The following is a 14718-nucleotide window of genomic DNA, read 5'->3' on the forward strand; positions in this document are numbered from 1 at the left end:
TCCCCTTTGATAACCATAAGTTTGTTTTCTAAATCTGTGAGTCTCTTTCTGTTTTTTAAAATAAGTTCATTTGTATCATTTTTTTGTAATTTCACATGTAAATGATATCTTATGATATTTGTCTTGATAATCTCTAATAACCATCTCAACATAGTCATCCATGTTGCTACAAATAGCATTATTTCATTCTTTTTTTATGACTGAGTAATATTCCATTGTATACATGTACTACAACTTCTGTATCTGTTCATCTGTCATTGGATTTTTAGGTTGTTTCTGTGTCTTGGCTGTTATAACCAGTGCTGCTATGAATATTGGGGTGCATGTATCTTTTCAAATTAGAATTTTCTCCAGATGTATGCCCAGGAGTGGGATTGCTGGATCATATGGTAGTTCTATTTTTAGTTTCTTAAGAAACCTCCATACTATTCTCCGTAGTGGTTGTACAAGTTTACATTCTCACCAACCAGTGTAGGAGGGTTCCCTTTTCTCCATACCCTCTGTAGCATTTATTGTTTGTAGACTTTTTGATAACTCTTTTTCTCATTCTAACCTGTCTCTTTTCAATGGACACTTGATTGATGTCACAGAAATGTTAGTGTCTGACAGCACTGGGCTCAACTATTGGTACTACCAATTATTTTACCAAAGTTGGTTTTCCTAACTATAAAAATTGAGTATGTTGTTTAGTCGTTTAGTCATGTTGGACCCTTTTGCGTTCCCATGGACTGTAGCCTACCAAGTCATATGTCCATGGGATTTCCCAGGCAAGAATACTGGAGTGGGTTGCCATTTCCTTCTCCAAGGGATCTTCCTGACCCAGAGATTGAACTTGCATCTCTTGCATTGGCAGGCAGGTTCTGTATCACACAGCCACCAGGGAAGCCCCAGAATTGAGTATCAGTTCAGTTCAGTTCAGTCACTCAGTCGTGTCCGACTCTTTGGGACCCCATGGACTGCAGCCCACCAGGCCTCCCTGTACATCACCAACTCCCAGAGCCCGCTCAAACTCATGTCCATCGAGTTGGTGATGCCATCCAACCATCTAATCCTCTGTCATCCCCTTCTCCTTCCACCTTCAATCTTTCCCAGCATCAGCATCTTTTCAAATGAGTCAATTCTTTGCATCAGGTGGCCAAAGTGTTGGAGTTTCAGCTTCAGCATCAGTCCTTCCAGTGAATATTCAGGACTGATTTCCTTTAGGATGGACTGGTTGGATCTCCTTGCAGTTCAGCGGATTCTCAAGAGTCTTCTCTGACACCACAGTTCAAAAGCATCAATTCTTTGGCACTCAGCTTTCTTTATAGTCCAACTCTCACATCCATACATGACTACTGGAAAAACCTTATTTTCTAGTTGAGTATAGCAATACCCAATTGAGTATAGCAACACCCAATTAAGCACCCAGTATAGAGTTCATGAACAGTGACTATTAGCATGTTATTAGTATAGGAAGTGGGATAACTGTGGTTAAGTCCACAGAGTTTAGGGCCAGATTCGTGTTTTAACTTTTGCCTGACTGCTTAACCAATGTCAGTTTCAGTTTCTGACTCCCAGCCTGGTGCTCTTGCCGTTTCTTTGGGCTGTCTCTCCATAGTTTACTTTTCATGTTGGTCGATGGGGACTGAACCAACTCCTTGGACAGACTATTGTAAACTGCTAGATCTAAATAAAGAGGTGTTTATTATTGCAAGGAGGAGGACATACATAATTGATGATCTCAGTCCATCCTCTTAACAGAAGAATACTGGCTCTCTGTGGCTCCAGGAATTCTCAGTTTTCCTTGGCTCAGACTGTGTTTTGGAGAAGAGCTAGTGCCAGGGTCAAAACTGACTTCTTATTGACCAAGAGTGATGGAAAAGTTAATAAGGTACTTGGAAGAAAAAGTACCCTTTGTCTCTGGACAAAGAAAGAGGGAAGAACCGCCATTTGATTGGGCTAGGATAGAAGGAATGAACTCATAGGACTTAAGAAATTTGTAACCAAACTGTCTCTTTGCCTGGCAAGCAAGCCAGTGACTCAGCAGTTTTCTCAAGTCAGCAGAAGGAGAAAGGGTGAGAGTGTCAGAGATCAAGACTCTGAAGGGAGAAGGTTATCTTTTTGAGGGACTTGACAGCAGTCAGGCTAGAGATAGGTTTAACATGGATAATTGAAATTTACATATAATTCTAAGCAGCAACAGTGATTGTGTTGATTTTATCTTGTTCCATTCTTCTGCCTACCTTGAGGGAAGCTGCAAATAAACTTTGGAGGATGATCTTAAAGATGAGCTAGCAAAGCAGGAGAGAGGAGCTAGTTAACCAGGGCCTTGGGGTTTGAGCTGGAAGAGCAGTGGGTGCTGGAGAGAGGTACCAGGACAGCTCATACCCCTCCCTCCAGGCCCCAAACATACGAAGGCTAATTTCTCCTTGGTTATTTGGTTTCCAGACACATAGGACTTTTGTACCTCTTGTCAACCTTTTGAGGATTGTAGAAATACATTGTTCCATTGGAACACTCAAATTCCTAAAGTGTGCTGCTTTAACTGCATCACAGCGTGACTTGTGTTTGGAATGGGCTGGGGAGCATTGCCTCTTAAGAGCTTTTCTATGAGCTCCTTTTAGAAGGAGAGAAATCACTTTTCAATCATCTTTTTGCAAAACTCTGCATATCCATTTATTCCAAGCGTATGAAATCGCCCTCCATCTCGGATTCCAATTTAGTCCTCTAAGAAATTCTGATAGCTCCAAATTTGTAATTCTCAAACCTTGTTCTTAAAAATAGTCCTATAATTTCTCTACAACATGATAGAATTTGCAGAAATTCTGGTTGTGTTTCCTGGCTTTCCCCAAAGGCCTTTCTTCACCAGAGGATGCACTACAGAGTGAGGGCTGCATGATGATAGAGAGGGCCATCCCCAGAATGCTCCAGGAGCAAAGGAAGCAGAAATACCTGCCAAATGCACAAAAAGAAATAGGGCAACAACCCTGGGTTAGAAACTCACAGTGCTCAGTCCCGAGGGGCTGGGAACTTGCTGTTCAGATGATCTCACTGTGAGTTTCAGAGACTCAAGGGGGTTTATTAATAGCTGGGGCACTGAAACCTCTGCTGCTTGTAGCAGTGACCTTTACAATAGAAGGTTTGTCTTTTAAAATATCTAGAACTTGTGCTTAATGTTCTTTACTGATTTAAACCAGGCAAGAGAGCAGTAAATCAGATTATCATCATCCTCAGGAAGGAGAGCAATCTGGAATGTTAATTTTCCAGCTGAGGTTACTGGAAATTTCTTTTCTGTTTATTTATTAAAGGGAGAGAATTAAAAAAGGAGGAAAGCCAAAGGTAAGAGGTTTTGTTTGTTTGTTTTTTTTTCAGAAAAGCATGTATTCCAGGTTTCCGTTCTTGACACTTGGTGAGTTATTAACTTCTTGTCTCTTATATTTGCCTTAAAGTTATAAAGATCCAGAGAATCTCTTTCAATGGAACAAGGGATTTTGTCCCTGTATGGCATGTGGACTCTGGGGATTCGTAAAGGGCTATTAGCCATCCCGTAATCAGAGAAGAGGTTTCCAGACGGCAGATCAAATATAAGATCATTGTGTTTCATAGCTAGTTAACTGTGACTGTATTGCTGCTGCTGCTGCTGCTAAGTCGCTTCAGTTGTGTCCGACTCTGTGTGACCCCATAGACGGCAGCCCACCAGGCTCCCCCATTGCTGGGATTCTCCAGGCAAGAATACTGGAGTGGGTTGCCATTTCCTTCTCCAGTGCATGAAAGTGAAAAGTGAAAGTGAAGTCACTCAGTCATGTCTGACTCCTAGCGACCCCATGGACTACAGCCTACCAGGCTCCTCCATCCGTGGGGTTTTCCAGGCAAGATTACTGGAGTGGGCTGCCATTGCCTTCTCCGTGACTGTATTGGAAAATGCCTTAATTGGTTTTTTTTTTTTTAAGTAACATATGGGGTTTTGGCAGATATGTTTGCCTATTCCTTCTTTCATTGTAGTATGGACTATTCTTGCCATTTAGTAGGGCTGCTACTGCTGCTGCTGCTAAGTCGCTTCAGTCGTGTCCGACTCTGTGCGACCCCCTAGACGGCAGCCCACCAGGCTCCGCCGTCCCTGGGATTCTCCAGGCAAGAATACTGGGAGTGGGTTGCCATTTCCTTCTCCAGTGCCTGAAAGGGAAAAGAGAAAGTGAAGTCGCTCAGTCGCGTCCGACTCTTAGCGACCCCATGGACTGTAGCCTACCAGGGGATTTAGTAGGGCTAGTAGGTATTTTCCCTTTCCCAGGTAGTTTATTATTGGAGTTTGCCCTTTGTGTCATTACTGTCTGTAGGTACAGTGTCATACATACTCTATGAACTCGATCTTCTCCGAACCATGAGAGTTGAGCAGTTTCTCTGGTGGTGAGGGTACATCAGGGAGGAGACCTGCTCTGGGAAAGGGCCTGGAGTTGGGTGCCAGAGAGACGCAGACTCAACCTGGCACTGCTGCTCGCTCACTCTGTGGTCTTAAAGCCCATGAGCACTCGAAGCTTCAGTTTAAATGCATGGGATAGTGGCACTAACCTTGAAGAATGGTTGTGAGGTTGGACGTGTACGTTAATGAAGTGCCCAGTGTAGTATCTGACTGATTAGTCTGGGATTTCATGGCTGTAGGATTGACCCAATCCAACAATAAAAGTCCTGCTAAATGCCCCCAGTGACCTGATTTTGTGAAACTGCTGATTGAAGCTGGAGGGAAGAAAAATAAGTCTATTATGAATGGAGCTATCATGAACTCAGAATTCCAAGTCCCCTCAAAGAACCTGAAGTATCAACTTCAGCTCCCTTTTGTGGGAAATGCTGTAAGAGTTTTAAACACAGGCTCTGAAGCTTTCCCTGGAATCACAAGAATTGTAGGCTAATTACACTGTCAGAGGAGTGCCTCATGAGTAATGGCTGCATTCTCTAATGACTCTTGGGATAATTAATCAGCATAACTTAGTGAGCCTTCCATGGCCTTCTTTTCTCAACAGTGACAACTTGATTAGTTAGGACATAGAATAATAGTTTGGTACTTAAACAGGACTGGCTTCATAATGCTCATTTTCATGATTCTCATTTTCTTCCTCTTGAATTTTTTGGAACTTTTAATTATTTAAAGACCTGAAAATTCCTTTAAAAAATTCATAGAGAATCTTGAGGCTCTAGTTTTGAACATTTATGTGTTATCATTAATGGATAAAATTTTATTCCTCATAGAGGGGACACAACTGTGCAACAGCTGTCAAATTCTATTTCTTATCGCTGGGTTCTTCCTGGGCTTAAATATTTGAGGCAGAACCAGTAGTGCATTTTATCAAACTGATCACAGGGGCAGATTTATGTAGAGAAGAGAGCATTAGACTTGGATTGACCAACTGGTACTGGTTTATCTGGGGCTTTCCCTGTCTTTGCCCTGAAAACCCTATATCCTAGGAAACCTCTCAGTCTTAGGCCAACAGAGACATTTTACCCAGGCTTTCTGACTGTGGAAGTTTCATGTCCAGAGAAACTTAGGAAAACTAAAGATTTGAGTTCTAGTCCTTGCTCTGCTGCCACATAGCCATGTGACATTGGCCAAGTCACTTTGTTGAAAAAATTGAGGGATTGGATTATATAACCCCACAAGTCCCTATTAGGAGTGCCCCTTTGGCTTAAAAGGCAGCTTATTATTGGAATTTACCCTTTGTGTTATTATTCAAGGTTTTCCTTTCTTCTGAGAAACCAATATCCAGTTTTTTCTGAAAGGCCCTATAAATAAATTCAGACTCCGAATTGGGTAAACTTGTTCAGTATACTTCTGGATCAAATCTTAGGTATGGAGGTAGATGATGCTGATGATATTATGGTCCTGGAGTAAGTAGGTGCTGCTCTTGTCAGTGTTATAAACCAAACACCCCTACATTTCATGACCAGGGAGAAAATTGGCTGCAATTTTCTGTTTTAGCTAACATGCAGTAATTCCCCACTAGTGAGGTTGAAGCCTTGGTTGTAACTCTGGAACCAAGCCTATTTATAAATTGGAATAAATGTTTCCAAACCAAGGTCAACCATGTGCACAGAGCTGGGGTAACACTGATGATTTTGGGGCACTTAGAGCGGGGAGTGCTGTTCACAGTGGACCAATGATCACTTTATGTGAAAATAATTTTCCAGTTGCCTATCACGTGCTTGGGATCCAGACACAAATAAGACTCGGCCCTGTCCTCTAGAAGTGCTCTGTCTTGTGAGGGATGTGGAATAGTAATTATTTATTAAATACAATATGGCAAGTCCTGTAATGGAAGCATAAGCAGAATAATATGGGCGAGTGAGGAGGAAGCAATTGATTCCACTATTCTGCATATGTCTGTGGCACCTCCATCCCCAGCCTGCTGGCTCATGCATGTGTCTCCATAGCCCAAACGGTGGGACCAAGATGCCCTGAAGCTCTCAAGCTCTGTGGTTTTTTTCTTTGGATAGGATTCAATGTCAACATTATGACTGTTACTGTTCAAGGCAAAAAATAGATGATAAGAATGATTTGAGTTTCCATTGAGTTTTCCTGAAATCTCACATCCAACTTACTTCCATTAAGCTTTTCAACGTAATAGCTGATAAAACAGTATGTGCACACATTATAAATTTGTCTTTTTAAAATCTAATTACTCCCTGCAATGGGAGATAGCAGAGAAATTTGGCTTCTGTCATTTTGAACTGTTATTCAACTTTTAAATAACAGTAAAATAATGACTCCAATATGAAGTTTCTAGTTAAATGATCATCAGTGTAGTCCCATTTTTAATTCAGTCTAGTGCAGTTCAGTTCAGTCACTCAGTCGTGTCTGACTCTTTGTGACCCCCATGGACTGCAGCATGCCAGGCCTCCCAGTCTATCACCAACTCCCGGAGTTTACCCAAGCTCATGTCCATTGAGTCAGTGATGCCATACAACCATCTCATCCTCTGTCATCTCCTTCTCCTCCTGCCCTCAATCTTTCCCAGCATCAGGGTCTTTTCAAATGAGTCAATTCTTTGCCTCAGGTGGCCAAAATATTGGAGTTTCAGCTTCAACATCAGTCCCTCCAATGAACATTCAGGACTGATCTCCTTTAGGATTGAGTGGTTTGATCTCCTTGCAGTCCAAGGGACCCTCAAGAGTCTTCTCCAACACCACAGTTCAAAAGTATCAACTCTTCGGTGCACAGCTTTCTTTAGAGTCCAACTCTCACATCCATACATGACTACTGGAAAAACCATAGCCTTGACTAGATGGACCTTTGTTGGCAAAGTAATGTCTCTGCTTTTTAATGTGCTGTCTAGGCCGGTCATAACTTTCCTTCCAGCGAGCATGCATCTTTTAATTTCATGGCTACAGTCACCATCTGCAGTGACCTTGGAGCCCAAAAAAATAAAGTCTGCCACTGTTTCCACTGTTTCCCCATCTATTTGTCATGAAGTGATGGGACCAGATGCCATGATCTTAGTTTTCTGAATGTTGAGTTTTAAGCCAACTTTTTCACTCTCCTCTTTCACTTTCATCAAGAGGCTCTTTAGTTCTTCTTCACTTTCTGCCATAAGGGTGGTGTCATCTGCATGTCTGAGGTTATTGATATTTCTTCCAGCAATCTTGATTCCAGCTTGTGCTTCCTCCAGCCCAGCGTTTCTCATGATGTACTCTGCATGTAAGTTAAATAAGCAGGGTGACAATATACAGCCTTGACGTACTCCTTTTCCTATTTGGAACCAGTCTGTTGTTCCATGTCCAGGTCTAACTGTTGCTTCCTGACCTGCATACAGATTTCTCAGGAGGCAGGTCAGGTGGCCTGGTATTTCTAGCTCCTTCAGAATTTTCCACAGTTTATTGTGATCCACACAAAGACTTTAGCATAGTCAATAAAGCAGAAATAGATGTTTTTCTGGAACTCTCTTGCTTTTTGGTGATCCAATGGATATTGGCAATTTGATCTCTGGTTCCTCTGCCTTTTCTAAAACGAGCTGGAACATCTGCAGTTTCACAGTTCAAGTACTGATGAAGCCTGGCTTGGAGAATTTTGAACATGACTTTACTAGCGTGTGAGATGAGTGCAATTGTGCAGTAGTTTGAGCATTCTTTCGCATTGCCCTTTTTTGGGATTGGAATAAAAACTGACCTTTTCCAGTCCTGTGGTCACTGGTGAGTTTTCCAAATTTGCTGGCATATTGAATGCAGCACTTTCACAGCATCCTCTTTTAGGGTTTGAAATAGCTCAACTGGAATTCCATCACCTCCACTAGCTTCATTCATAGTGATGCTTCCTAAGGCCCACTTGACTTCACATTCCAGGATGTCTGGCTCTAGGTGAGTGATCACATCATCATGATTATCTGGGTCATAAACTTAAATGCATTTGTTCATTTTTTCATTTCTCTGCCCTGTCTAAGCATTGTGGTGTCAGGACTTTGAGGGTGGCTTTGGTGATCTGAGGTATTTTAAAAATCAGTTCCATTACAAAAAATGTTAAAAAAGTTCTGTCTTCTATGCAATGAATATAGTATAAGTAAGTTTTTGACTCTAAACCTGAATTATTGGCCTTCAATTAAGCATTTGGAAAAAAGAATCACTTACTAAAATAAGGCTGAAACTCATTGAATAAGATAACCTCTACAGTTTACTTTCTCTGAATCTTTATGATTATTTTATTCTAAGATGCTTGGAAAGCAGTATAGCCACCACACAACATATCAACTAGTCAGCCAACAAGTGTTCTGAGTAGAAGTCCTGAGGGATGATTTACTGCTTATGATTGTATATGTGTATAGACTAAGTCTTGATGCCAAATGTACTGTATTTCATGGTCAAAGAAGTTAGACAATGCTTGTCTAGATGGGGAGAGAAGATATACACACCTGTAACTGGAGCTTTCCTAGATTTCACCCTCTGTGGGTAATTGGTTACATCAGCAATGCCCACTGAAAATTCTGTCATCTTTTGACATAGAATATAGGGTTTAAGGCCCTTGAGAGGCCCAAATGTGCCCCTTGACCTTGAATTTTCCCACTAAATTTCCCCTTTTCAAGCATTTTCTTTTTGTATATGTATATTTGAAGAGATTTATATTACTTGAAACCAAAAGTGCCTTTAATAAGATAAGAAGGAAGATCTTGGGAGCAGGAAGAAAATTTGAAAGGCTTGCATGAAGGGCTAAAGCTCCTGAGAGTGGAAATGAAAGCCAGTCTCCTCTTGATCTCATTTAAGATGCTCTGAATCTAGCCTCGTGTTTGCCACCATATTTTTCTGTGTCCTCATCATGCCCTCTGAGCTCCTCTTCATTGTTTTCATATGTCTCACCAATTCCCACCTGTCTCATCCTCCAATTTATATTAATTCCTCTACTTTGTCCAATTTCTACTTCCTCCTCAAAGGTTACCTCCAAACTCTGAATTTCTCAGGGAGGTGGCACTGATGTAGCTTCAAATCCTGTTTCTGCCAGTTACTAGCTATGCAATTTTGGGCAAATTGCATAAAGTATATGCCTTGGTTTTCTCATCTGTGAAGCCAGAGGGGGGGGCGGAGGGGGAGGTGGCAGCGTAATAATAGCATCTACCTGTGGAGAAGGGCATGGCAAACCACGTCAGTATTCTTGCCTTGAGAACCCCATGAACAGTATGAAAAGGCAAAAAGATAGGACACTGAAAGATGAACTCCCCAGGTCAGTAAGTGCCCAATATGCTACTGGAGATCAGTGGAGAAATAACTCCAGAAAGAATGATGGGATGGAGCCAAAACAAAAACGATACCCAGCTGTGGATGTGACTGGTGATAGATGCAAAGTCCGATGCTGTAAAGAGCAATATTGCATAGGAACCTGGAATGTTAAGTCCATGAATCAAGGCAAATTGGAAGTGGTCAAACAGGAGATGGCAAGAGTGAACGTCGACATTCTAGGAATCAGCGAACTAAGATGGAATGGAGTGGGTGAATTTAACTCAGAAGACCATTATATCTACTACTGTGGGCAAGAATCCCTTAGAAGAAATGGAGTAGCCATCATGGTCAACAAAAGAGTCCGAAAGGCAGTACTTGGATGAAATCTCAAAAATGATAGAATGATCTCTGTTCGTTTCCAAGGCAAACCATTCAATATCATAGTAATCCAAGTCTATGCCCCGACCAGTAACGCTGAAGAAGCTGAAGTTGAACGGTTCTATGAAGACCTACAAGACCTTTTAGAACTAACACCCAAAGAAGATGTCCTTTTCATTATAGGGGACTGGAATGCAAAAGTAGGAAGTCAAGAAACACCGGGAGTAACAGGCAAATTTGGCCTTGGAGTACAGAATGAAGCAGGGCAAAGGCTAATAGAGTTTTGCCAAGAGAACGCACTGGTCATAGCAAACACCCTCTTCCAACAACACAAGAAAAGACTCTACACGTGGGCATCACCAGATGGTCAACACTGAAATCAGATTGATTATATTCTTTGCAGCCAAAGATGGAGAAGCTCTATACAGTCAGCAAAAACAAGACCGGGAGCAGACTGTGGCTCAGATCATGAACCACTTATTGCCAAATTCAGACTTAAATTGAAGAAAGTAGGGAAAACCACTAGTCCATTCAGGTATGACCTAGATCAAATCCCTTATGAGTATACAGTAGAAGTGAGAAATAGATTTAAGGGACTAGATCTGATAGACAGAGTGCCTGATGAACTATGGACAGAGGTTTGTGACATTGTACAGGAGACAGGGATCAAGACAATCCCCATGGAAAAGAAATGCAAAAAAGCAAAATGGCTGTCTGAGGAGGCCTTACAGATAGCTGGGAAGAGAAGCGAAGCGAAAAGCAAAGGAGAAAAGGAAAGATATTCCCATCTGAATGCAGAGTTCCAAAGAATAGCAAGGAGAGATAAGAAAGCCTTCCTCAGCAATCAGTGCAAAGAAATAGAGGAAAACAACAGATTGGGAAAGACTAGAGATCTCTTCAAGAAAATTAGAGATACCAAAGGAACATTTCATGCAAAGATAGGTTCCATAAAGGACAGAAATGGTATGGACCTAACAGAAGCAGAAGATATTAAGAAGAGGTGGCAAGTATACACAGAAGAACTGTACAAAAAAGATCTTCACGACCCAGATAATCACGATGGTGTGATCACTCACCTAGAGCTAGACATCCTGGAATGTGAAGTCAAGTGGGCCTTAGAAAGCATCACTATGAACAAAGCTAGTGGAGGTGATGGAATTCCAGTTGAGCTATTTCAAATCCTCAAAGATGATGCTGTGAAAGTGCTGCACTCGATATGCCAGCAAATTTGGAAAACTCAGCAGTGGCCACAGGACTGGAAAAGGTCAGTTTTCATTCCAATCTCAAAGAAAGGCAATGCCAAAGAATGCTCAAACTACCTCACAATTGCACTCATCTCACATGCTAGTAAAGTAATGCTCAAAATTCTCCAAGCCAGGCTTCAGCAATACATGAACCGTGAACTTCCAGATATTCAAGCTGGTTTTAGAAAAGGCAGAGGAGCCAGCGATCAAATTGCCAGTATCCGCTGGATCATCGATAAAGCAAGAGAGTTCCAGAAAAACATCTATTTCTGCTTTATTGACTATGCCAAAGCCTTTGACTGTGTGGATCACAAGAAACTGTGGAAAATTCTGAAAGAGATGGGAATACCAGACCATCTGACCTGTCTCTTGAGAAACCTGTATGCAGGTCAGGAAGCAACAGTTAGAACTGGACATGGGACAACAGAATGGTTCCAAATAGGAAAAGGAGTATGTCAAGGCTGTATATTGTCACCCTGCTTATTTAACTTATATGCAGAGTACATCATGAGAAACACTGGGCTGGAAGAAACACAAGCTGGAATCAAGATTGCCGGGAGAAATATCAATAACCTCAGATATGCAGATGACGCCACCCTTATGGCAGAAAGTGAAGAAGTACTGAAGAGCCTCTTGATGAAAGTGAAAGAGGAGAGTGAAAAAGTTGGCTTAAAACTCAACATTCAGAAAACTAAGATCATGGCATCTGGTCCCATCACTTCATGGCAAATAGATGGGGAAACAGTGTCAGACTTTATTTTTTTGTGCTCCAAAATCACTGCTGATGGTGATTGCAGCCATGACATTAAAAGACGCTTACTCCTTGGAAGGAAGGTTATGGCCAACCTAGATAGCATATTGAAAAGCAGAGACATTACTTTGCCAACACAAGTCCGTCTAGTTAAGGCTATGGTTTTTCCAGTAGTCATGTATGGATGTGAGAGTTGGACGGTGAAGAAAGCTGAGTGCTGCAGAATTGATGCTTTTGAACTGTGGTGTTGGAGAAGACTCTTGAGAGTCCCTTGGAATGTAAGGAGATTCAATCAATCCAACATAAACTAGATCAATCCTGGGTGTTCATTGGAGGGACTGATGTTGAAGCTGAAACTCCAATACTTTGGCCACCTCATGCAAAGAGTTGACTCATTGGAAAAGAGCCTAACGCTGGGAGGGATTGGGGGTAGGAGGAGAAGGGGATGACAGAGGATGAGATGGTTGGATGGCATCACTGACTCGATGGACATGGGTTTGGGTAGACTCTGGGAGTTGGTGATGGACAGAGAGGCCTGGCGTGCTGCAATTCATGGGGTCGCAGAGAGTCAGACACGACTGAGCTACTGAACTGAACTGAACTGTTAGGACTGGTCTGAAGATTAAGTGTTTGTAACAGCGCCTGGCCTGGTGAACACAATTTTCTGTCATCAGTTCTGCATTTGCCTCTCTCACTATTAATTGCTCCTTTCTCCCTCACTACTTGTTTCTAAGCTTCTCCTGTTTATTTATTATTACTGTGGCCCCTCTGTCTATAATTTTGCATTTTCACAGAATCTAGCTACTCTCCTTTTTGGTAACTAAGATGGCATTGGCTTAGCTTCAGTGTTTGACTCTTCTATCCTTGTCCATAGTTTTGCAAAGATTTGCAGCTCTGGGGTCTGATCACACCTGCAGGTTCTTTCAGTGTCTTGGAATCAATTAATCTGGGCCTTGAACAAATGCAAAGCTGCTCTTGCAAGATCTTCTCATCCATTCTCCGCTTTCCTTTTTTATTGACGATGTATGCTCTGCTCTGCAGAGTCAGCAAAGAGGAAAGCAAAATAGGATTTGAGTAATTCTGCCTTCTCCCTGTGACTGAGTACCATTAGATTTTCTGGCTCTGAGATTGCACCTATTCCCTTCTTGTACATAAATTAAAAGTGCATTTATGGTTGTCTCTGTCGTTCTGTACAGGCTTCTCTTATACTCTATGCAGCTGAATCACTGCAGCATGCCTGTGCTTCCTCCAGGACTTGTCTGCCTGATTCTAGCTTTGTCTCTTTCAGTTCAGTTCAGTTCATTTCAGTCGCTCAGTCATGTCTGACTCTTTGCGACCCCATGAATTGCAGCATGCCAGGCCTTCCTGTCCATCACCAACTCCCGGAATTTACCCAAACTCATGTCCATCGAGTCAGTGATGACATCTAGCCATCTCATCCTCTGTCGTCCCCTTCTCCTCCTGCCCTCAATCCTTCCCAGCATCAGGGTCTTTTCCATTGAGTCAACTCTTTGCATCAGGTGGCCAAAGTATTGGAGTTTCAGCTTCAACATCAGTCCTTCCAATGAACACCCAGGACTGATCTCTTTTAGGATAGACTAGTTGGATCTCCTTGCAGTCCAAGGGACTCTCAAGAGTCTTCTCCAACACCACAGTTCAAAAGCATCAATTCTTCGGCGCTCAGCTTTCTTCACTGTCCAACTCTCACATCCGTACATGACTACTGGAAAAACCATAGCCTTGACTAGACGGACCTTTGTTGGCAAAGTAATGTCTCTGCTTTTTAATATGCTATCTAGGTTGGTCATAACTTTCCTTCCAAGGACTAAGCGTCTTTTAATTTCATGGCTGCAATCACCATCTGCAGTGATTTTGGAGCCCAAAAACGTAAAGTCTGACACTGTTTCCACTGTTTCCCCATCTATTTGCCATGAAGTGATGGGACCAGATGCCATGGTCTTAGTTTTCTGAATGTTGAGCTTTAAGCCAACTTTTTCACTCTCCTCTTTCACTTTCATCAAGAGGCTTTTTAATTCCTCTTCACTTTTTGCCATAAGGGTGGTGTCATCTGCCTATCTGAGGTTTTTGATATTTCTCCCGGCAATCTTGATTCCAGCTTGTGCTTCTTCCAGCCCAGCGTTTCTCATGATGTGCTCTGCATTAGGTCCTACCAATGGATGTATATGCTTCGGCTTCTGTATTTTGCTTGGTTCAAGATCTGTTTTGTTGTTGTTTGTTTTGTTACCCTGATCTTCGTTGTTCTTTATTTCAGGGTTCAGATGCCTCGTCCCCCTTGGAAGCGTGTCCTGATTCAGAACTTTGGTCCTGTTATGGCCTAGGTTTCTTGGGGAAATAGAAATAAACTGAATCTTGGAGTGTGGTAGGTGGTATACTAAACACTGTGTTAATCAGTTTAAGACCATACAAAGTTCTAAACCTGATCTTTGGGCTCTGTTGACTATGATTTGATCCTTTCTTCAGGGAAAAGTAGTTGGTCTCTGTCTTTTTGAAATCAGGAACTTACTGCTTTCTGAGGCTATAAATTCCATGTAACTGAAAGTGTTCAAACCAAGAGCAGATGATCTTCTATTTAGGTTATTGAAATAAGATTGGATGGGAGATGAGAGCCAGAAGGCCACTGAGTTCTCTGCTTTACAGAAGATTAACCTTGAGGATACC

The 14718-nt window shown here is 42.0% G+C and overlaps 1 long non-coding RNA gene across 1 annotated transcript in view; it reads left to right on the forward strand.

Moving 5' to 3' along the window:
* LOC145503533 (uncharacterized) overlaps window positions 1-14718 on the forward strand; it is a 289346-nt gene that overhangs the window by 95247 nt on the left and 179381 nt on the right. The window contains exon 4 of the long non-coding RNA XR_014051546.1: window positions 14312-14419. This is a non-coding gene — a long non-coding RNA (uncharacterized LOC145503533). The remainder of the gene's footprint in view (window positions 1-14311; window positions 14420-14718) is intronic.

The sequence above is a fragment of the Giraffa tippelskirchi genome, chromosome 4, assembly GCF_054371585.1.
Source record: "Giraffa tippelskirchi isolate mGirTip1 chromosome 4, T2T-mGirTip1v1.2.pri, whole genome shotgun sequence".
In the NCBI taxonomy this organism is placed as follows: Eukaryota; Metazoa; Chordata; class Mammalia; order Artiodactyla; family Giraffidae; genus Giraffa; species Giraffa tippelskirchi.